Source organism: Perognathus longimembris, chromosome 3 (genome assembly GCF_023159225.1).
Source record: "Perognathus longimembris pacificus isolate PPM17 chromosome 3, ASM2315922v1, whole genome shotgun sequence".
Lineage (NCBI taxonomy): Eukaryota > Metazoa > Chordata > Mammalia > Rodentia > Heteromyidae > Perognathus > Perognathus longimembris.
Genome location: NC_063163.1, coordinates 37,205,773 through 37,206,006, shown reverse-complemented (window position 1 = coordinate 37,206,006; position 234 = coordinate 37,205,773).

The window sequence follows — 234 nt, the reverse complement described above, 5'->3', positions numbered from 1 at the left end:
TGCACCAGGAGCAAGCACTCACTAGGAAAGCCTACGTGCGCCCTGTCCTGCGGCCCCCGACGACGTGCCCAGTGCTTCCCTGCTCGCAGTGCAGGGTCCCGCCCGGGCCAGCCCCGCCGTCCCCACCCCCTTCCAGCCCGCCTCCCCGCTCCCTCCTCTCTCCCGCACCCGGACAGAAGGCTGAGCCGTCCTGACATCGCAGATGCCCCCTCTCGCACTCTGTTCCATGTCCCA